The 23,511-nt window shown below is 42.3% G+C and overlaps 1 protein-coding gene across 1 annotated transcript in view; it reads left to right on the forward strand.

The window, feature by feature from the left end:
* Nucleotides 1-136: 136 nt before the first annotated feature.
* MGAT5 (alpha-1,6-mannosylglycoprotein 6-beta-N-acetylglucosaminyltransferase) overlaps nucleotides 137-23,511 on the forward strand; it is a 119,331-nt gene continuing 95,956 nt past the window's right edge. The window contains exon 1 of the mRNA XM_080600755.1: nucleotides 137-345. The gene's annotated coding sequence lies outside the window, so the exon portion shown is untranslated. The remainder of the gene's footprint in view (nucleotides 346-23,511) is intronic.

Below are 23,511 nucleotides of genomic sequence, written 5' to 3' on the forward strand. Positions count from 1 at the left end.
CCTCCTCCTCCTCCTCCTCCTCCTCCCTGCCGCCTCCCGGCCGGGCTCGCACTTTGCACACGCTCCCTTGCCGTGCCTTCAGCCTGTCATAGGCGCGGGCGGGCGTGCGCGCGCGCATTCCCCCCCCCCCCCCCCGTTTCCCTCCCCTCTCCTTAGGGCCGCGCCGCTCTCCCTCCTCCTCCTCCCCCCTCTCTTCGTCCTCCTCCCCCCTCTCCCTCCGCGCGCGGCACTTTGCAGACGCTCCCTGCGCCCTCCTGCAGGCGGCCCGGCCGCCCCTCAGGCCGCGGGCCCATGGGCGCCGCGCCCCGCCCGCCGCGGGGGGCTGCGCTCGGGCGAGGCGCTGAGGTGAGGCGAGGCGAGGCGGGACGGGGGGCGCCTCACGGCTCCCCCGCCGGGGCCTTGGGGGGCGGCGGGGCCCGGCTGGGAAAGCTGGGGGGGGTGGGGGGGGGGCGCGGGGGTCGTGGGGTGTGGGGGGGGAGTGAGGGAAGATGGCCCCCGGGGGCGGCGGTGACGCCCGGTTCTTCTCCTCAGGGCGCCCGCTGCTTCTCCTCAGGGCGCCCGCCGCTCCTCGCCCGCGGCCGGTGAAGTTTGGGGGCGGCGCTGGGTCGGGGCTGGGCACATCAGCCCCTCAGAGCCGCGGCGAGGCGGGTACGTGATGTGCCCTTTATGCTGAGGGCTCGCTGCTGGGCTCCGTGCCGTTGGGGTACCCGCTCCTGTTCCCCTCAGCGGCTCTGCCGCCCGGCCCCGTGAAGTAGTGCGGTAGCTTTCCCCGCGGCGTGACTCGCCGCCCTCGCTGCGGCCACGGAGGGGGGCTCGGTGCGAGCCCCGCACCGCTGCGAGCAGCCTCCCGTGTGGCAAACCCAGCGGGGCGGAGGGGATGGCAGCCGCCGTGCCGGCCCCGCGTCCCCCTGGGCAGCTGGCTGCAGGGGCAGGAAGGCTGCGCCTCCGCTCCCGGATCGATGGGCTGCTCGCGGCTCTTCCCAAATAGTTTTGCCGTTTCGTAAAGGACTGACGATCTCCCTTAATAGGAGGAACCGGTTAGTTCTTGTTGTTCGTTGTTGGAGCCATTTTGCCTGGGGACACTCGGTCCAATTTAGTCTGAATGGGTGATTTACCTTTCCCTTTCTTCATCTCGTGTAATGACTGGGTTCTTCATGAGAAATTTTGCTTACTGCGGGACCCACGGTTCACATTGTTACTGGTGGCTGTGCCAAGCCTAATAGTCGTAAAAAATCCATCACATTTCTTTTTCTGGTGTTTTTATTGCATATAAGGCAACTTGCAGTACTGCTTTCTGCTCTGTACCTGCACAGGAGAATATAGAAAATAGTTTAGTCTTAAGCAGAGCAGTATGTGTATTGAAAGGACCGTCTACTCACCTTAATTTAAGGCATATAGACTGTTTTCTCGTTCTCCTATGTAGAATATGGATTTATTTTCTATGAGCAAATAAGGATTAAACAATATATGCGTCCCTTTTCTGGGTGGTAAATCTGTCTTGCTGTCTAAGAAGAAGCCAGGTTGTACAGCCTGGAATGAAAAGATGCTAAAAGACCAAGTGGCTGAATACTGAGTGTAAGAAGATCAGGCTGCTTAAGCTCCAGGAACTAAACTGCCTAAAACTTAGGAAGCGGCCAGCAACACTGAGTGCAGATCATCTAAAATCCTTAATCTGCTTCGTGATGTAGAATCTGGCAAAATAATGAGGTGCTCTGGATTCCTGAAACGATTTAGATTAACAACAATTGCTCTCTGGTTTGTCATCTCCTTCCAACCAATTTCCCTTCCCCTGATTTAAACAAAAAACAAACAAAAAGTTATACCATCAACTTCTATACTTGAAGTATATGAAGAATTTTAGTAGCACCATTCATTTCAGTCTGAATTTATTTTTTTATTTTTACAAGGTTATGGTTCTGGCATTATATTCTGCTGTCATCTAACAAGTTCGCTTCACTGTTTTAATAAAACTTGCTTATTGTGCAATTTTCCTCCCCATCTTGGCTCTCAAATTTTATTAAAATTCAGAGGTGGTTGACGTTAAGTGCCCTGCACTGATGTAGTAACTTGATTATTAGCTGTGTGGTAGGTGTTTTGAAGGCTTTTGTGAACATGGCGTTCATATTTTGAGCAGGTTGAATTCTAAAGAAGATTGTCTTAGTGTTTCATGAGAGAATTTGGTTTTATTGATATGAGAAGGGACTGATAAGGGAGATAGAGCAGCAAACGTTACTTTATGGTTACTTGCTGACATTGACGTAGTCTATTGAACAGATGGAGGAAAGAAATCTTATATGATAAATATCAAAAAAGCCAGGTTCTGGTAGTATTTTCATTTACGTCATGTTATTCCAAAAGTGCCTGCTGAACTCGCTTGCTTAGCCGCGTTTGGAACCAGAGCAGTGCTCCTGCAGTCACTTGGTAATGAAACGCAGGAGTAGCTGCTGAAGGAGATGAGCATGCTGCACAGTGCTAATTAGCTGCGAATCTGATGAGGGGAAACTCTTCCACGAACCAAGCAGTTTTGCTATTACTGTGTCTTCAATTTAAGAAATTTCTTAAGTGGTTGGAGTGGTATAATGCCATCCTTTAATCTCTGCTTTTGCAGAGTTAGTATTTACATGTCTCTGCATTTCATATACCGTAGGCACTTAAACAAAAAGAAAACCTTTTTGCCTGCAATGCTTCAGAAGGAAAAGTAGACTTTTGTATTTGCCTCTGTGTGTATGCGCACACATACTCAAACCCCTCTGATTTTCTTGTTTTAGCCTCCTCTTACTGGTATACATTATTGAATCTGTGAAGGCTTCACTGTGTCTCACTTGAATTTCTTGAACAGCCTGGATGAGTACGATGGCATGTAACTTCTGTGAGAACTAAGTTTTTGTTCGGATCGCGTTCTGGTGGTGGCTTGGTTTCCCTCACTTGTGACTCCATCTTCTTTTGTCAGTTTCTTTTTTTTTTTTTTCATGTGCGTTGTTAACAGTTACTGTGATCCAGAGCCACAGAAGGAAGGTGAGTAAGGTTTTCTAGGAACTTTTATTAGTTCTGTGAAGGGTTTTGGTTATTGACATAGGAGCTCTAGTTGGACAACGTTTGAGGAGGAACAGCCGTGATTAGAACTAGTGACACAAGTGCTAGCACAACCTCTTGAATGTGTGGCAGCTGCTTTTTGTGACCATGCAAGCTTTCATCAAGGTGGATAGCCTCACTCTTCTGGTCAAGCTGGGATGATAGTTGAGCTGTCTTGAGACAAATTGGCAGGGTTTTGTTCTCGCCTTGCAACAAAAAGAAGTCTTGTTGGTTTAAATCAGGTGGTTCCTTCAAGCCCACGATGCATGCACTCAAGCCAGGATGTTGCTTCTGCCAGGAACTTCTGCTAAAAATGCGGCACTTTTGTGTGTCTGTGGCAGCTTGTGTACTAGGGAGACCCAAAGGAAAGAATGGAGAAGACAAGATTAGTTTGCGGGACAAGGATTCCATTTTTGAATGCTTCAAGTAGCAAAGTCCTTTTCACGAGGAAAGCTTAAGTCAATGATGTGATTCATTTGATTTATTATTTATGGTTTGTATGAGCTAAGAATCCTGTGATCCTTGCCCTTCTTTGAGTCTCACAAGGTCCTGTTATTCCTATTAGCTAAGCATATTTCTTCATACATCCCACAGGCATTCCAAACTGTTTAACCTTGATTATTAGTCCAGCTCACTGGTGTTTGTCTTACTGCTTTTTCTTTCCTGATAGAAGGCTGTAGTATTTGAAAGTTATCAACCACTTCTTTTGACCTCATCCTTTAGACAAAAGGGTTTACATAGGCTACAAGTAGCAGGCAGATTGTTTTAGTGACTATTGTTATCTTTTTCCTTACAAAAGAAGGAAGGAGATTTATACTGTTAAGAAAAAAAAAACTGATTTCACTTTTATCAATTGCTGGTCTTGTATCATGCAGTATATTGCATTTCTTTGTGTCAAAGTCTTTTGTTGTGTTTTCCCCATACAATGTATTGCTTTTGGTTACATTTCCCGAGAATAGTTTTGTAACTAGAATGTCTTAAGTCAGAGGTTGGGGTGAGGAAGGTTGTTGCTGCTTCCTGTCTGTTGCCTGTTAAGGTTGTATTCCCTGCTTCCCAAAGAACCAGGTGAGCCACGTGAGCCCTCTTGACTGTTGCACAGCAGTTTACATAACCTCTTCTGAGGTCCTATCAAAACACTTTCAGAAAGCTACTAATGAAGTGGTCATTGAAGGTACAAGCTGCAGCGAATTACAAATCCTGCTGTATTCTGTGATCTGGAGGTTTATTGGATGTGTTACGTGTCAAGATATGAACGCTTTGGATTCCAGCACGTTATGTGATAGTCGTCTGTAACATGTGTGAGTGGAGTGGAGTCACCCACTCCTACAGAAGACCTCCAACAGTGCAAAGCTGTTTGTGTGGATTCACTCAGGCAGTGGTTCTCTTGGGCTTAAAATGCTCTCTCTTATCCTTCTCCTCTTTGTCACCTCCTTGCTCTCTCCATATGTATGTTCCCTTGCTGCAAAGATCTGTCCTTTTCTCCTCTCTCCACCGCTATGTCTGACAGAATGAAAACAAATCTCTATTAGTTACTTCGTGGCCGTTTTTGGAAGTTGCCCTTGAACTCTGCAGAGTGTGGCTGTAATACGCATCTGGTATACCTGGAAGATGATCCCAAGTATTAGGGACCCAATGTAGTCAAACTTTCATTTTTCTCTGCTGTTACGACCTATTTTGTAAAAACAACTTTGTGGTTTGACTGTAGATGGTCTATTTGAAACGTTTTATTGGTGATGTAAAACTTGCCAAGGTGGGATGCATGAAAGAGTTAGGCATGTTTTCCTTAACTCATTTAGTAAATTTGCACCTTTCTGATACGGTATTCATAGCAAAAATAAATATTTGAACAGATCATTTACTTCTTAAAATGCTTTCATGTAATTTCCATGAGTCTGTCTTGATAGGTTCTGTTCAAGACAGTGCGTGCATTGATTTAGTCTACAACATCCAAAACTAAGAAGAGTGAAAATGCTAGCCTGAAGTTCCTGTTAATAAAGTTTTTGCCACCCCGTTACTCCTCTTGTTCTATTCTGAAACACGGTGACGTGACTGCCTTAAATGCAGGGTGACACTGTTTGCGTGACCGAACTGGAGAGCCCAAGTCCCGCAGTGCTGCAGTCCGCTGTTGTGTGAAGGCTATTTCTGCGTAACAGAAATGCTTCCACTACTAGGGCTTCTCGAACCTTACTCCAAGTAATGGGAACCATCAAATAGTTTTATTTTCCTGAAGTTGGTTTGAATCGCCCATTTCTACCTAGATTCAGTTAAAGATTTCTGGTTTTAATAACTAAAATACCAGTAAATATAGAGAACATAGAATCTGTTGAGAAACATTAAGCAAACATCAGCATCCATATCTTCATCTTGTCAGGAGGAGTTTTCTTTCTGTTTTGCTTTTGGTATGAATTGCACATTAAAATGAACACACACACACACCTCTCCTAAAAAGAACAGAGCATTATCTTGCTGTGTCTTTGTTTGTCTACCTGATCTTGGAATTTGAGCCTCCTGGCAAGGAGTCTTCTCCCTGGGGGGAGAAAAAAAAAAAGGAATGAAGCAGCCATGTATTTCATGTCTAGAAAAATCCAGAAATACTCTTAACACTGAAATTTTCATACTTATTTTGCAAACACCTGTGATAAAGGAGCTTGGCAGCAGTGTTCTCTCTACATGATAATTTACTGGATGTGGATACAAACTTTTCTATCCGATTAACACACTGTAAAACCAAAATCAAGCGAAGAAACAGCTCTGAAACCCCCTCCTGAAACACAGAGTCCTGAGAAAAATGTATTTGGCTACTGGTAGGCACACGGTGCGTTCTGTGATGATTCTGGCAGGAGGAGGGGCTGCAAAATGAGGGGGCTGTTCCTTGGGCAGCAAGGAGATGTTTAAAACACAAGTAGGCAAGCAGTCCAAGCAAGGTACCTTTTTGGTACTTGGGCAGGAGAGGTCTTAAAGATAGGCTTACAAGTAAAGAGTAGGAGCAGAAAAGTGACTCCTCAGTCCGTGTGTTGGTGGAATTTCAGGTGGAAAGTTAAAATATGTACCTCCATTGGAGGGGTTGTGGAAACAGGTCTAGAGAGCTGAGGAAAGAGTCTGGAAAAAAAGATTTGGAGGACTGAACAAAATGACTTGTCTGAGAGAGGCTTTTGAAGGGCTTAAACTGTCTGAAAGTTTGGTTTCTAGGCTTAGAAATTGGGTGTGAACTTTAAACAGACATAAAGATAAATTAGAAAAGGGGGGTCTTTCTCCTTAGGGTTCAATTAAGAGTTGTCACTCCTGTATTTTGGTAGGATTTTGTCACTAAGATCAGTATCTGCATTTCCTGATCTGGCAGAACAGGAAAACGATGTAGAACGCTCTGTATAGGAAAAGGAATAATAATAATAAAAAGATTTCTCAGTCTGTACCTCTCAGACTTTAGCATGGGTTGTACTGGATATTTGACCAGATTATTACAGCTGCATCATTTCAATCAGTTTCTCGGCACATTGTTTTGCTTTGCAAGTTCTTAAGATGATCAGTTTCCCTCCCTGTATTTCCCTTCATGAAATGCGGTTTCTCAACCAACACTATTGATCCTCCAGGAGCACGGAGAAATGTAGCATCGCTCTGTTGACACTTAAGATCTATACATGTTAGGCAGCTACTTTTCTTTTACTACAGTGGAAAATAAAAGCATACAGGAGGAGAAAGCTTAAGTAGAAAAATAAAGTGAAAGCATTTGCAGCTATTTTACTATATATAAAATCAACCAGTTCTGAATATTTAGACAAATTTTAAGAGCCTGTGATCAAATTAAATGATTTTTATGGTTTTACTTTAAAACAGTAGGTTTTTATTTCTAATAGCCATTTTCTTAGATACTAATTGAGTTTATTGGTAAACCAGTTCCAGAAATAATCTTTGCCTCAATATCATACCTTCTCTTGAAAGAGGAATACGAACTGTCCTCCTTTCCTGCTAGGTAGTAGTAGCTCTTGTTGGAATACTTTTCCAGATTTTTTTGAGTAGTTTGGCGGTCACGTTTGAGAAATGGGATTGTCAATAAAATGAGAACTTCTGTGTTCCTTGTAATGATGTAAAAAATGAAACTGGGTCGCACACGTAACAAAGCAAATTGACATGTTAATTCTGAGCCTAGATCTCAGTGCTTTGAGACTTCTGGGGATGCTTACTGCCCCCGCTTTATGGCACTAGTTGTTAAATATTGTGAAATCTTTGTTTGAATCTCTTCGCTGCCTCTCCTTAGGGCTGTCTGGAGAACCTGATAGGACTATGCATGATGCCTTTGAGCAGCAGGCTGCAGTGACTCTCACCTCACCAGTTTTATCCAAATTCTCACCAAGTAAGTTAAGGAGGGAGCGAGGAAGATTTTCAGACTGGGAGATGACTGAGGTTTTGGCTTCCCTGCTGGCTTCCATCGAGGCTTGCTAGCAGCTGAGATGGAGCTCCCTGGAAGTAGTGCTCACCTACTGATGGTCTGGAAGTTCAGCTCGATCTGTGCAGGATCTGTTGCCACTGGTGGGTCACCAGAGGTGATTCAGTGTGCCCCTGGCCTGGACGAAGGGATTTTCATCACGCTGTAGCGAGAGGCCAAGCGCAGCGGGTGAAGTGCCATCCTGATGTAAAAGGCGTGTTGCCGCTTACTTTAGCTCTTGAGTAGATGCTATTTAAACCTTTGGCTTTGTTTATTGAAACTAGGACAACGAGGCCCGAGTGTGCTCTTAAAGTTTCCTTTGAGGTCTGTAGTGGCTGATTTAAAAATAAAAATCAGCTTGTAACAGGTTTAGCTTCTGTTCAGCTTGTATTAAAGTCCTTGTACCTTGATACGTTTCCTGCCATAGTAGCTTTCGTGTGTCCCAGTTCCATGGCTTGCACACTGTGTAATGGTACAGAAGAATGCCAATATTGTGTAAGCTACTTAAAACATGTCTAAGAGCACTTCCTTGCGTGCTGAGACCTTGGTATGCGTGTGGCCACATCTACAGCAAAGAAAGCAGCGAGCCTTATCGAGCAAAAAATAGTCTTTTAAGAAAACTGCACCAGCCGTTCCCTGGCTGTCTTTTCCTTTTACCTGTGTCAGCTGGGGAGGGAGCTCCGGAGGTGGTAAAGCTGCTGCTTTCAGTGGCAGTGCTGGCTTCGGCTGTTTGAACATCAGCCTAATTTAGAAGAGTGTGGTTTTATTCCTTAAAATGCTGTGTTAATAGGGGGTTAGTACGGGTTAAAGCTCCCTCCAGTAGGCCAGGTGGCCCCAGTTTTATTTAACAAAGTAACGGCCTTTTCCCTCTCCCAAAATGCTCTGTGGAAGTACTATCAACGTACGTGTTTGTGCTTATTCTAATTAGGACAAAAATATCCTGCTCACTACCTAAACTTCTGATATTCAAATCAGATTTCGTGCTATTGGTTTTGGATGTGTGTTATGCGAAGAGGTTTTTTTTTTTTTTTTAACAAAGGCAGACTCTTGCCCTTCCACAAGCTACAGAGTATTTTTAAATATGCCACCCACCTCACTCTTTAAATAACTAAAATTTGGCATTTTATTAGAGAGGCTGCTGATGCAACATTGTAGTTTGGCAGAAATTACTCCAGGAACCCTACAGTGCTCAGTATTTCCACCTTGCATATTATAGGGGAATCAGGCCTAATTGCTAAGGATAAAAATGTAACCTGTCTATAAAAATACAGGTGAAGAACATTTTCATTGTTTATTTTGTACTGAACTCCTCTGTCATCCTTGCATTTGACAAATGGAAGAAGAAATTTGTCAAATGGTATTAGCAAACTGTCTTTCTTTTTTTCCCCTTCTGCTCTTTTCTCATTTGGCTTGCCTGTGTGGCTGACTGTACTGCTGATGGTTGTCCAGCTAGTATTGCGTTAAGGTCTTCATTTCTTTATTTGATATTTAAGAAATTTTTAGACAGTACACCAGTGTTTGAGCTGTAAAACTGATTTAGGAAAAAAATAAACAGGGAGAAGTGTTAGAAATTCTCCAGAACATTGTGTAAGAGGTTTCAGGGTTTTGGTCATACCTTCCTTTTCATCTGGGCTTGTGTCTTTCTCCTTCCTTCCCTGTTTTGTGTAATTTGAAGCATGTTTTCTTTGTCACTGCTACTGATCTGTTGCTATTAGCGCTGCTTCTTGTATGTGTTTCACACCTTAAAGAGACTGAGGGGCTAATGGTGGTGTGCTTTCTTTTCATTTGGCATTCAGAAGAAATGCAGGCAACATATGTATTTCTGTCTGCTCAGCCTGGCTGCTTCTCCACTGGAAGCAGCCTTCAGCTAGAGCGTGAAGATCTTAGTGAATATAACTTCTTATTCAGCACATGTGTCAAAATTCAGCTATTTCTCAATGTTAAGTCAAAACAATCGTGCATGTTGTTTTTTGTTCGTTTTGCTTGGTTGTGTGTTTTTTTGTTAAGCTGGATTTCTGTTGTGTGTGAGAAGTGTTTGAGTGTCCTCTGCAGTTCTCTGAAAGAGGCAAAATCTCTTTTTCAGTACAGACTTCTGATGGCTTTTGCCTCTTTTCCCCAAACATCTTATCTTCAAGGCTGAGGTTTCACCCTATGACTTGACATATTTTCATACACTCAACATTTAAGCTTTACTTTGCACGTTCCTTCTCATCTTCAAGTTCTTTATCATGTCTGTGTAACCTGTTTCCTTATTAAATATTTTAGAAAATATTTACTGAACTGGGCTAAAACAGATCTCGTCCTTCCCCATCCAGTCAACAAACCTGGATGGATTCTTCCTCTGTAAAATTAAGTAGAAATTCATGAAGTCTGAGAGGTATGGTTGTAGCTATGCTGAATCTTTGTTATAGTCAGCTGATAATAGATATGAGACAAACATTTCTATTAGATTGCCCACCAACTAATTCTCAAGCCATCTGATTTCAAAGATGGCTTGCATGTCTTCAGAACGCCAGTTGATCTTTTATCTATTTCTTTGTCACATCGATAACTCTTTCACGCAGTTCCTCTTCCGTTTTTTTCTGATGTGGCTTTTTTCAACTGACCTCAAGCAACTGTCTGAAATGATTGAGTCATTTTACTGAAGGTCAGACTCTGCCCATGTTGCACAAGCTTTGAATCTACAGAAAATCAATGTAGCACATTGAAGAGGTGAGTGATTGCTAAGTGTCCCGTAGTTTGTCAGGATCTGCAGATTTTTTTTTCCCTGGGGGGTTACTGGCACCAGAGTTGATTTCCATATTTTGCTGTTGTAATCACGTCCCGGGCTTCGTTATTGCGTGGTCAGGCATTGGGATGGGTTGCCCAGGGAAGTGGTGGAGTCACCATCCTGGGGGTGTTCAAGGAGAGGTTGGATGTGGTGCTTAGGGCCACGATTTAGTGGGTGACATTGGTAGTAGGGTGATGGTTGGACAAGATGATCCTGGAGGTCTTTTCCAACCTTAATGATTCTGTGATTCTATTCTAAATGTCTATATAAGTATCTCTTCTAAGCCTGTCATTGTTATCTTAAAAAAAAATAAAAAAATCTGGCTGAGAAGGAGAAACAAATGCAATGTTATGAATATTATAGAGAAAATTTGACCTTACTACTTCAGGTTGTCTCAGCAGCCTGTTAGAACATTGGAAAGCTGAGCCAAGCAAGACATCAAATGAATCTAAATTTCTGAACTTAGCTTTTTTAATATTATCTTCTGAAATTTCTGTGGAAGTCTGTTAGCTTTCCACAGAAAGCTTACACTTCTTTTATACTTTTGCAGGTGGGCTTTTTTGAGACCCATTTTGCAGTGATTCTCTCCATTCCATTGTATGCAGATTTTAGATACATGTTGTGGAATTGAGTGTCATAGCAGCTAGGTGCCTATAGCCATGAAGCGGTGTTGTATTTATTTATTTTCATTTTTTAGCTAAGCAAAAGAAAAATACTTCTAGTTCTAAAGAATCTTACAGAACGATAGGCGGAGAGTCTGGTGGTGGTGAAGCTGTTGTTAAGGAATTGTTGAAAAAACTGGTAGAGTTCTTCTTTAAGGTAAAACAAACTTGCATATGGAGAGCAGGAGCAGTGCAGATAATGGAGGAGAGGTTAGGGTTAAATGAAACCTTACCTATGGGAAAACAAGTTTAGTTGTTTGACTACCTTGAAAATCAGATATTTTCTGAGGTTTAAAGAATAAATAAAAAACACTCAAAAGCCATATGCCGAAATAACTGTTCCACTTCTTAGTATTAAATAATAATTGGGGATTTAAATAATGCTACAAGACTATACAGGTGATTTCCAAAGCACTCTTCACGCTTAAGCCTCAAGTCATGTGTTGGGTCCAAATCATGGGGTGCATCTTTTTTCCCAGCATTAGAACAGCAGCCTAAGCTGGAATAAAGCCTGGAAGCTCTTGACTGATACAAAGCTGTAGGAAGGAATATCGTAACCTCCTGAAGCACGGAGGGAAATGATACTGAATAAATATAGTATAAAATAAATAATAAATATAGCCTGTCTTTTTGTCAGGCTGTTAGTATGATCAGTTCTTCTCTTTAAGACCATCCCTAATGAACACGAGCGACTGACTTCTGCGGGGTTTCGTTTTGGTGCCCCTGATCAGAGGTACTGTTACACTCTGTGCTCACGTGGCTCGACTATAGGTTTATCTGCCTTCTGCGGTGGGACGCGGGTGTGAGTCAGGAGGCTAAGGTACAACTTGGTGGTAGGATAGCCTGTCTTGGGTCCTCGTGCTTGTAGCTTACAAAGCAAATGGATTGCTCTGGATGTTAAAAATGTGCTAAAATGTATTTAATAGTTTTCTGCAAGTTCTGTCAAATCCTGGCAGTCACTAAGGTAAATCTATATAGCCTGGTTATACAGGGTTTAAAAGAGTAAGGCTTCCTGTACCCACTTAGCCTTTAAAGATGCATTTGCCAGCACATTCCCCCAGCGAGTAGAAAGGAATGAATATTTTCGTAATATTAGAAAATCTGTTCCTCTGTGTCTCTGCCTTATCATCTTCGCTAGCTATGACTAACCAGTAAAGAAATCCATTCAGCTGTGGTAGCGTCAGCGAAGTGGCCTCTTCCCCTCTGCCACTACTACAGGACTGTTTGAAGACCATTTAAATTCTGCTCAGAGCTGTAGGTGATCTTTTTTGGCAGCCTTATGTATGCTTTTACATTAAGTGCTAGGTTGCAATAATTTTTAAAAGGGTTGTCTGAAAGTGGATGTTTTTGTGTGTATTTATAGATGGTATTTGTCTTAGAGATGTGGATTTATTTCGCACCCTGTGCCTTTAGCTCATTATCAGGACCTTGGTTCTAGGAAGGTATGTCATCCTTGGATTTTACAGCAGGCTGAGAGAATGGATGCTGAACCTGCCCCTGAGGTCCAGAAGAAAATCAGCAAGTAGAAGTAATTCCAGTGGGTTTGCATCTATGATACCAGGTGCCTTTAAGAGCTCATTCCCATATTCTCCACCTAACGTTTAATTAGATATATGGCAAATAAATGTTGTCCTTGCTGCTAATGAAAGTTCCTTTTGAGGCAAGCCTACTACCACTATATTTGTCCTGGAAAGTCTCCTAGCTTTCTCTTGTTACCTCAAAATACACTCCCCCCCCGCCACACACTGTGACTATTCTAGAGTTGAACATTACTGCCTCTTGAATTTCATTTTGGACTCTGGAAGCAGTTTGGTTTAGGACAGTGAAGAGGTTTGTAGAAGTAACATGTCCTGCTGTAGATGTTGCCAGGAGTTTAGAACACAGCCACAGTGGAAAGATGTTTTCTACATTATAGCCACAGCAGCTCATCTGCTGTTGATAGCACCACTTGTCGTAACCAGAGATATTTTTAGAGCATCTTTTAAGGTTCTGCTAGTTGTGTGTGTTGTTTTTTTTTTAAGCAGTTTCATTTGATAACAATGCTGTAGTTCACAGAAAAGTGTTCCCTAAGAACTGACTTGTGTTCTAAGCACTGGAGGGAGAAAAGCTCAATTTGCCTGCCTGAGAGCGTGCCAAAGAGCTTACATGGTGGAATTCGTGGTCTGGTGAAATCAAAGGGGAGGGCAACAGGTATAAAACATGCCCGTAGATCATACAATCTTCGTATGGTTCAGCCAAGTCCAAAATTACCTCACCAGACTTGTTTCTGTTGCTTTAAATTGATTTGAAAAGGTAGAGAGGGGCAGAATTCCTTAAACTGAAATTGTTCAAGATAACTGCGGTGGGCAGGAGAGGAAAATAACCCTCTGATGTCACTCAGAGTGAAAAGCATAAGCTTAAATTCATGTCAAGGCAAATGTAATGCTATTTTATAGTTGTATAAGGCTGTTTAAAATGGTTATCAGTGTAGGGGAAAACATGTCTTCATTTTCTAGGCTCTTTTTTTTAACGTGCCAAATAAGTGTGGTTTTTTTTCCTCCTCCCCTTCCCAGACTAGAAGGAACACTTTTTCCTCTGGGGACAGAGATAGGATGAAGCTAAATATATCACTTGTTGGCTGTGTTCTCCATCACGTTGCTTCAGTGGTTATTATTTGTTTGAGTTTTACCTTCAGAGATTCTGCCTGATATTTGGTGACATGCATAATAAATAGAGACATAGCAATTTAAAATTCATTCTTTATTGCACTTTGGTTTTAGTTTACAAAGTGCTATAAAAATGAAAGGGATTTTGTAAGCATTAATCCAGGCACTTGGGGAAATTTCACCTCAATTTGTGTGAAGAAGAAAGAAAACAGCATAAGTCTCTGCTTGCAAGTTGTTGGTCTTTCTGTTGCTGTTCTGTTTTCTAGTTTCAAATGCTATGTAGGAAGGTTACTTTTCTTTTCTTTCAAAGCAACGCCCTTTCCGTGAGGGTGAGGAAGCTGACTGGGTTTGAGGGCCATGACCTGTGGCCTAGCTGTGCATTTTCGGTTGGTGTTCATTCTTTCTGAAGCACCAGCTCGAAGAGCCTAAAGGCCAGGCTGAGGAGAACAATGCACGTCTCCGGAGAAGGAAGCCTGGGAGACAGCAGCTGGAGAAGAGATTTCAGGTAGAAAGAGAGTGGCTTCTTCAGCAGTCCATTAGTGCTCAGAGGTACAAAACAAAGTCTATGTGTACCTAGGTGTGCTTTAAACATCTAAAAATGTAGACATCAAAAACTCGTTCCTTAAAGTCTTTATACTGTGTTTTGGCTAATTGGGGAAAAGACTGAAACATTCCCTTTATCATTCATAGTGGGAACCAAGCAACAATGAGGAATAAGTTTCATACTGCTGTAAACAGTATTCTAACTCTGGCTTTTCTTTTGATACTCCTGACTCAGAATCGGTATAACCAGTTGCCAGCAATGGCAGCTTTCTCCTGAAAGCCAAGCTTGGAAGTTCTACTGGTTGCGATCCATTTACTCCGACTTTCCAGTCTGCAGCTAAATCTGTTAATCCAGCTCCTAGTTCATCCAGTGTTTTATCCTTTGTAGGAGCTGACAGTAAAAATTGTTAGTTCATGCTGAAAATGCACGTTGGCAAATAAACAGGTAGCCGTTACAACACACATCACAGGAGCATCTCCTCAAGCTTTATGCAAAGCCTTTGATCAAGAACTTGCTAGGGAGACATGGTGGCAGTATGCTGACCCAGAGAGGACAACAGAGTGGTGGCAGAAGGTATTCTTGCGATCTCGATTGAAGGGCCAATTCATACGGTCTGAGCTATTGTAATCAAAATAGCCAGACCAGCTTTGTAGTTCAAAGAGCAAATGACTTCTTACCCACTTTATTTTGACTGAAATGTCTAGGGGATGCTCATTCAGGTTAATTCCTTGGGCAGATGTGAGGAGGCAACGACTCCTGCTTGGAGAGAGAGTAGGGTTTCTGCTGGCAGGGGTGGATCTGGCAGGGGTGGATCTGGCAGGGGTCACGCCTCCCTGGCCTCGGCCTGTCACATCCAGAAATGTAAGCAGGGCATACTGAATCCCATGGTCCTCGTGACTTCCATTCAGCAAATCCTGTAACCGTTTTCCTCTTCACTCTCTCCACTGCTTCAACTTCACTGTGATAGCTTCTGTTGCCAAAAAGGGCTGCTGGTAAGCACGTGAGCCTGCTTTCTATTTTCTAAATTATTTTTCCTGATGTTCAGGAAGAGATTAAAAAGTTGCTCATTCTATATTGGGAAGTAGCATTAGGAAGTAAGAACAAAAGATATGGAATCTTGAATGAGTTGCAAGCAGTAATGGTTCCTGAATATTTGCTTTGTTGTAGGATGCTGGTCGGTATGGAGAGAGAGGAAGAGGAAGGGATAAAAGCAGGGACTGGTCTGAGCTCAGGAAGGCCGGCTCCCTTTGTGGTCAGCACAGAGCACGATGCTTTTGAGGCTGCTGCTTGGAATCATTCCCCCAAAGGCAAAGAATGGCCAAGCTGAACAGCTCTTCATTATGAAAAGATACAATTTCTCCTTTTTGTTTTCACTAGCACCTGACCCATCTGCCGGACAGCTTGGTTTGCACAACAAGCCGAAAGCTTGTGTAAGAGAGAGGCTCCTTTTGTTCTCATGATCTGAACAGCTCGTCAAGGGATCTGTTGATTTGGCACCTCTCATCCAAAGGAGGGTGAGGAAGTGAGCGGCCCGGAGCAGTGGGATGAGGGGCGTGAAGCAGGGCTGCCCCTTCCTCCTCTTTTGCCCCATGTGCACTTGATGTTCATTTGAAAACAGCAGACACGGTAGTCTCGGTAAACCTTTATACCTTGCTAGGTATAAAGGCAGTAACTAAACAGTAAGGGGGTTCTGTGGCAAAAAAATGTCTCAGTTGTTTCGGTAATGTCACTGCAGCCTCACTCCTGATGCTGCAGAATGTTTGTATAAAAATGCTTCAAACATAAGGAATAGCCAGCATTTTTGTTTTGAGGCTGTTCTCAAGAAGAATGCACTTAAAAAGGACTTCTGACTGAGAATGCCCTGCCACACCTGGGGCAGTGTCAGAGTTCAGTGCCAAGCCTATTGACGCTTCCTTTCGTGGGTCACATCTGGGTGCTTTGTGTTTTGGCACGCAGTCAAAAACCGATTTAGCCCTTTACAGGGATTAAGCATTGCTCTCAGACATTGTAACTCAAAAGACTGTGTCCAGTGTATGGTGTGAAATTAATCAAAAGGAAAGAAAATTAATGACCTGCTGTGGTGCCATCCATCAGGATATCACTCAGCAGGTGTGAAATTAACTTGCCTTGACTGTGGATTAAATTTAACGGCATGACGTGAAGCTACAGAAACCGTTTCTGTTATTACTAGGAAGCAAGCAAGCTTTTTTTTTTTAAAGATTCCAGATTAATGAACTGCTTACGCCATACAGTGGATAGTCCTGTGATCATTTAACAGCATGAATTTAGATTATGTTCCCTAAGAAGATCACGTATTACTGTATCAGTAAAAATTGTTAAAGGCAGGCCACAGAAATGCGTTTTTAATTTCTATAATTACTGTGCGCCAGATGGTGGGTGCATACTTGTTTCCAGTGTACTATTCCGGCTCAAATATAAGCAGTTGTGATCTTTATTTACAATTAATCAGATTTTAACCTAGGTGATTTGAAATTGTATTGTGACTACGATGAGTTCCTAAGAAACACACAGAAGAAATGTCTCTACTGCTTGTTATAGTTGCAAAAAAGCCTTTTTTTTTCTTTTTTTTTTCCAGATCCTAATTCTGAGGATAGCAAAACTACTCACTAACTTTAACTGTCTGCCAACTATTTTGGAATGAATATCTAATATTAGATTATCTACTTAAAGGATTTGATAAATCCTAGTTAGTTTGTTACATACATATGTAGTTCTTTGAGAAGTAATAATGAACTGCAGTTCCCCTACCAAAGGTCCCAACCCTCAGAATATACCCCTGCTGCTGAGGCTTGACTTTTTATCAGTTGCTCTGAAAGAGCAGTACTACAGAGATGTAAAATACATTACAGTTTATTAACTGCTCAAGGTGAATGACGAAGATGAAGGAAATGTATTTCCCAGTTTAAATCTAAAGATCCTGCCAGCTATTTTCTTTATCTGTCCCTTCCTGCTTCCCTACATGCGTGCACTTTTTCTCTGCAGTTGCCCTGTATTTTTAATGTGGCATTTATTACCAGTGCGAAGGCTCCCTTTGACTTCTGCATTCTTCATGGATTTTTGTTGAAAATGCCTTGAACATCCTCCTTTAAAAAGGTTCAGTCACCTCACCTCTTTCAGAACTCCTGATGTTTGTGCCCTCGGCAGAAAAGTAGTCATTTATGTGTTTTTATGTGTTTTTTTCATTCCTTCACACCCTCCTCACCCCTCCCCAAATGAGTTCTGACTCCCCATTTCCAAGAATTAAGGAAGTTGCATATTTGTGATTAGAAAGACTGAGTTGGGACTTGCATGGTATTTTTCTTGGAGGTATATCAGCCCCACTTCTATGAGTTTATCTTCAGGTTGGAAGTTCACAGTATATGACCATGTGCTCGACTATTTGGTCTTTATAAGTTGACTTGTTTGACCTCTTATTAAAGAACATCTGTGGTTCATAAAAACACAACATTTTTGTTTAAATATTCTTGATCAGAGAGCTGTTGGAATAGTGAAGGTCTAGGTAAAGCTTCACCGTTGTGGTGCCAGAGCTCTGTGGATTCTGTGTCAAAAGACAAGTCTGACATTAGCATTAGTAACAAGATTTTGGTTCATAACAAGCATGATATAACCACAAAAGAAACATTAGGGTTGTCCATCTCAGTGGTCGTGTCACTGGCAGCCCTTTCTTCAAGGGTAAGTCATGAGCAGTACCTGCAGGATCTGTGCTGTCCTGCAACCTGAACAACGAGCTCTGTAATAAAATAAAAATCCTTTTGTAGAACGTTAATTTGGGTTGAACTGCCAAGATATTTTATGAGTATCTTCTCCTCTTTGAAGAGAAACATCAGTCTTGGTACCCATTGCAGAATGAGTTGAACAAGTGATGGAGGCCCAATGCTTTTTACCTTTATAAGCATTAACAATTCAGGTCAAGCTTTTAACCGAGAATAAAGGCTAGATGATTACTAGAACAGTTATTTCAGCTGGACCTTTGGGCTGTTTTCTTTCTTGCATTAGAGAGTGAAAATCTTGATATGCATGCCTAAAGAGACTTGCTCTTTAGGCTGAGATTGTAACATGGTGCTCTTGCAAACTTGCTTGTGTTGAAGGAAACGCTGGAATATTGTGCCCAACTGCTGCCTGCAGTCTGGCATTTAGATTACCGGGTTTATTTAATGTACTCCTGCCCTTCTCTTGCTGATGGCTTTTATAGCTGCCTAAGCTTTTATGATGAATTTGTAGCCCCCGGGGAGGTAGGGAGAGAAGAGGAGAACGGATAAGTTTAACTCTTTCTGTGGAACTTGTTTAGGTTTTTGAAGACAAATGGAAGGTAAAGCAGGAGTCCTCTTTGCAGCTAGGGCAGCAAGGCAGTTGGTTTGTTTTTGTCCTGGGAAACTGTGCTTGCCAGCAAGAAGTCCTCACATGTCTGTTTTCCACGATAGGCTGTGTGAGTTGGGTCTGTGGAAGCTCTTTATTGTGTTTTGCCTTCAAGCTGAGCTTGTGTTGGCTGCTTTTGCTATTTGCTTTATCTCTGCATATCTATTATATCCCATCAGGAGGGAGCATATGAAGCTAATGGAGCTATTAGGGTGTCTTCACAGCAGTGCTTTTTTTTAAAATGCAGCTCTACTAGATTTTGGGATGAAGAGAACTCAGTAGATTTTTCTGTATTGTCTGTTACAGAAATATGCAAAACCGTTTTGTCAGCATGCTTGGAGTTGAGCAGTGTGATGCTATCTGCCTGTGAGCATGGGCTCCTGAGAACGTATTCCCATTTCTCTGATTTACTGAGGAGTGCTGTTGAAATGAGTAGACATCGTCCCCTGCACGCAAGCAGAACCAATGGAGGAAAAAATAATAATAAATAAAACCACAAACCTGCTGTTGAATGTGGTTTGCACAATATTGACCCAACTAGGGGAAGGGGGCCTGTCTCTTTGGGTTGCACCCAGTGTCTCCAGGGCATTTGTTCATCTCCCAGGTTATGCTGACAATGCTCTGGAGTTTCTGGTGGGCTCAGAGCACGTGAGTGAAGGGAGCTTTTGTCTGCTAGCGAAGACGTTGGCTGTAGCCAGTGGTTGAATCATTGGGTAGGGTTTTTTGTGGATCTGTGTGAGGAGTGAAGGCTTTGTTTGGCTTTTCTCATGACATTCTCTGTATTTTCTCAAGCTGCAGTCAATAAATGTCCCTTCCCAAAGGAACTGCCAATCTGTAGACTTGTGATTGTTATTCTAAGTCAGCCATGGAAACGTGTTTTGTAACAAGTCAAAAATATGATATTTAATAAGATACTAATTCTTCATGGCAAAAATATAGAGTTGTTTAATTAGCACTCAGACCACTTCTTTAGCCCTCTAGTTCATTATGTCTCCAGTAGGTTTATGCCACTGATTCATATAGCTCATTACTGCTCATAAATGTCACTGTAAAATTACTTAAAATAAGAGTGTTAGTGTCTTGCTGTCATTAGTTCTACAGCTGGTTTGGTTGTGGTGACAAGTTGGTAGATAAAGTGTGAATTTTATAGTTGAAGATGTCAGGACTTGGAGAGCTTGCTGCTCCTCGTCACGGAAAGAGACATGCCTGCAGAGCTGAAAGCTGCAGTTGAAACTTCTTTCTGGTCTTATCTACTGCCTACCTCTTTTGTCAGCGATATGAGTCAATGTCCTGCACAAAGTTTAAAAGCAGTAAATGCAATGGTAAAAACTATAAATTAAGTCACTGTACTTCTGGGAACATGGTATCAATGAGAGGCTTTCACTGAACCTTTGTGTTCTCCGAGTAAATGGCAGGCAGTCAAGGTGTGGAGCATAACAGCACAGGCTGAAGTGGCCACTTCTTGAATAGTGCAGGTGATGATTTCCAGATGCAAATTATAATAATTTGCTCAAATACTTTACATGTAGGTGAGATCCTGTAATCTGCATCTCAGAAGGCTGTTGGCATTGTGAGAAGGAAACTAGAAGCAGTACAGGAAAAGATTGTGTCAATCACTTGACCAATTGATAAGATAATAAAAGGTCTCAATAGCAAGTTGTGATAAGAAACAGATAACGTGTCTGTTGGTGACACTTGAAGTTTTTGTTGTTCTTTTTGATGATGTTGGCAAATTCCAATTCAGCTGAGCAGGACAAATCTTGGGGGCTAGAAGTTCAAATTGATTTGTTTTAATAGATTCAGGGGCCAAATATGTTGATATTTACAGTATCATGAGCTCTACTTGTGACGGCTATCAGTAATTTTTGCGTGGCTTCTTATGAACAGATTTCAAAGATTGGAGGTGATGATGATGTTTGTTTTATTGTGTATGTAGTAAATAAATTACAGGGCTGTACAGGAATAGCAGGCCAGTGCTAGAGTCAAACTACATAATGTGTCTCATGTTCCAGGGTGCAGTTCATCAGTGGGAAGAGATTATAGATGTGCAGAATTAAAATGGGAACGTCCCTGGTATTACTGGAACTGATGTGGGTAGGGTGTGTCAATCTGCTAGAAACTAGTGAGGCACTGAATTTGGCCAGGAAGGGACTTGTATTGTCAGACTGCAGTGGCACAAGTACTGCAACCTGAGCCCAGATCATTTTCTGGAAACCCTAAAGCAGTCTGCTAGATATCTTTGTTTGTTTGCTTGACAGGGATGTGCACATAGATATAGAGGAATATGTCTCAAGTGACTGAAGATGAACTTCTTTTTATGCTTTTTTTTAATGAACTGTAACGTTAACCAAAAGCGACATTCCAGTTTAGTCTCTGTTCAAAGAAAGATCTGGTTTTAATAATTTATGTGGAAGCTCTATGAAGGATTTAAAATGTGACAGCTCTGAAATAAGGAGATTGATGCTGCTCCGGTGTGATCTGATTTGGATTCTGACCTAATTTCTTTTAGTTAGTGACTGTTATAAAACTTGGTGGGGTACATGAGCTTATGACTTTGGGAGGTTACTGGCTGATATTTTTAGGCTACCAGCTAATCCTGTTTAGGAGTAGGATTCTCATCTGAAAACTGACAGGTCTTTAAATTCTTCCCATTTTGCTTTATGATGACAAATGGAAAGTGTACAGAAAAAGCAAAGGATTGATTGCCTATTTCCAAGCGCCTTGTGCTGTGGCGCTCTCATCTAGATAAGGATTCTCTGCGTGCATGTGTTTAAGAAGTGATGTTTTTCTTTTATGATTGAACAGAATGAAAATCTTGTATTGAAGCTGTTAATTTTGTACATACTCCAGAGGGGGTATGGAAAAGCATTGCACGCACACCGAAGATGTTTCGAGCCTTTCCTTCTGGATTTTTCTCATGTTGCCTTGTAGCTGTTTGCACAGCAGCCATACTGTAGATAAACTAACAAATGCAAATTCCCTGTTCTGTTTGCTTAGTCAGAAGCTGTGTTCCACATATAAACGCATCTTCCAGATGTTTTCTTCTTGTTAGCAGTCGCTTTCTTGCGCTTGTCGCCTATGGCAGAGGCAACCTTGCTCTTTAATTCCAGTCTTAGGGTGGGGTTGTCATCTGCTATGTCTGTTAATTTGATAAGTTAGTATATGAAGCATTTTGTCACTAGTTTCTACAGATTGAGTCCACAGTGCTTACTATGGAATCCTATGGATGAGTCCACCCGTGTGATTTTTTTTATTAAACATCATAAAAATTGAAAAGAAGCAGGAAAAGAAAGGGCATCTCAGATGCTGGAGTGTTATATCCAGGTTTGCATTGTCTTGTAGCTGTTTTGTTTCCTTTAGTAGTATGCGTTGACGGGAAAGGAAGTCAAGGCTAAGTGGAAAAATGGGAATTTGGACTGGAAATAGAATGTGTATGAGTAGTACTAGGTTGTACTGAAAATATTGTAACTCGCTATATTGCTGCTATCCCAGTTAGAACCGAAGGTGTTACTTGCAGAGAGTGGGCCCAGCTGGAAGGCTTTATGGAGTGCCGCAGCTTCCGACTGAGTATGTGTGTGCTCTACCGCATGTAGAGTCGTGCATGTAAGTAATGAAGCGAGAGTCCGACAGGTTTGATGAGGTAACGTGATCTTTATGTGAAGAAGAATTGTTCAGTTAGAGCTAAGAAAGTGAGCAAGGCTTTCAGGATCGCCTACAGGTGAGGTTCTTGCTGTGAGCTATTTTTGAGCCTGTATTTCATGGCAGTGGCTCTTGCTGACCGTGCCCTGCTTTTTGACTGCCTCGAGTTGTTAAAGGATAATTAAAGCATATTCAACACCTGTTTAATACTGTTATTGTCATATCAGCAATAGCTTTGCCATAATTTAATTCGGAATTGTTGGCTCAAATTGAACTGTGGGGCTTTTGTTGCCAGTTGAACTTGCTGATATAACTGAGTCCTGCCCTTTTTAGTGAAAGGGGAAACATTGGACCAATCTTGATTTAGTTAATTTTCAACTACCACTACCCCTTGCTCTGAACTGCTGCCTGTCAAGGACCCTTGCAATACATACTTTGTATACTGAAACCTCTTGTATTGCCACAGAAAACTCCCATCGTGGCTTGGTGAGGCCTTCATTTCAGTGGCAATGGGGGTTGAAGTGAAAGGGAGGGGAGTAGGAAGGTGTCGCATCTATATGGGCGATGCCATATAGAGACATCCCGGAGTCCTAGCTCACACAGCTATAGCCAAGCCTGTGTCTCCTCAGAGCAGAGAAGGCTGCAGTTCTGTGGGCAGTGTTAACAGTGAAAGAGAGCAGCTAACTCTCAAGAGGTCTCCCACGCAAGTCAAGACAAATTCTGCAGTTCTGCAGCACAATGTAGTTCTTATCATTTTTTTCTTTCCTTCTTTTGCCTTCCATACCAACTTTTGAGAGTTATTTTGGTGCTTTCAGGGAAGAAACTGATTCAGCTACCACTCATCAACCAGATGTTTGGGTGTATGAAACACTTCTCACTGAGGCTTTCTGCGCTTCCTTCAGAACTACCTTAAATATTGTCCTTCCTCCATTTGTACTTTCCCGTCTTCTTTTTACCTCCTGTTTCCTCTGCAGTTCCTGTATATCACTCGTGGTTTTTATTTGCCGCCACAATATCAGAGTAAATAATATTAGGTATTTGCAGAACTTGATTAATTTATGAAACTAAGGCAGCTTTTTGTTTGCTGTGTTCAGTGCAGATGTTGAACCCCATCTTACCTGCTAGGCAAGGGCTGATTGTGCACGTGGTGTGGAGGAGCGTTCAGTCTAAAGAGAAAAAGCACGAGGTGTGGTGTGGAGACAGAGTATGTCCAAAGCTCGAAAGAGCCACTGAAAGTGTCACATGTTCCCAGCTAACCGTGGGAATGGCTCACAGGTGATGGGAACAAACATCAGTTCCAGTCTGAAGGGGGCCTCAAGCTGTCTGGCCACAGAATCCACTCCATAACAGCTTTTCTGAGTGCAATGAAGTGACATAGT

Source organism: Anser brachyrhynchus (genome assembly GCF_964034855.1).
Source record: "Anser brachyrhynchus genome assembly, chromosome: 7".
In the NCBI taxonomy this organism is placed as follows: domain Eukaryota; kingdom Metazoa; phylum Chordata; class Aves; order Anseriformes; family Anatidae; genus Anser; species Anser brachyrhynchus.